The sequence below is a fragment of the Penaeus monodon genome, chromosome 29, assembly GCF_015228065.2.
Source record: "Penaeus monodon isolate SGIC_2016 chromosome 29, NSTDA_Pmon_1, whole genome shotgun sequence".
Lineage (NCBI taxonomy): Eukaryota > Metazoa > Arthropoda > Malacostraca > Decapoda > Penaeidae > Penaeus > Penaeus monodon.
The window spans coordinates 22,218,988-22,219,295 of NC_051414.1; the positions used below are offsets into that span (position 1 = coordinate 22,218,988).

The following is a 308-nucleotide window of genomic DNA, read 5'->3' on the forward strand; positions in this document are numbered from 1 at the left end:
TTTTTATGTACTTTTTTTTTGCTTAAAACTTCGAAAATTTAATTAATTATATCTGAAAAGAACAGAACGATATTATTTATTTGTCAGAATTACGATAAACACTTGCATACTCGCGTTTTCATACATACAAACTCTTGTATAAAACAAACCAGTTCCGGCTCATACGTTTTGTTTATATCCCGTTCGACAACCTCATTACCTTTGTTACCAACATTACCGCAAACCATGAGCGTGTGTTGATGGAGCCTAGACTGCGGATTAAGAACTGATTTAGTAACCATAACGTCTGCACTTCAGTTAAAATTAGC

At 33.4% G+C, this 308-nt stretch overlaps 1 protein-coding gene across 5 annotated transcripts in view; it reads right to left on the reverse strand.

Moving 5' to 3' along the window:
- Positions 1–308, reverse strand: part of LOC119592021 (carbohydrate sulfotransferase 1-like) — a 107,787-nt gene that overhangs the window by 14,402 nt on the left and 93,077 nt on the right. The gene's annotated exons all lie outside the window — the stretch shown is intronic.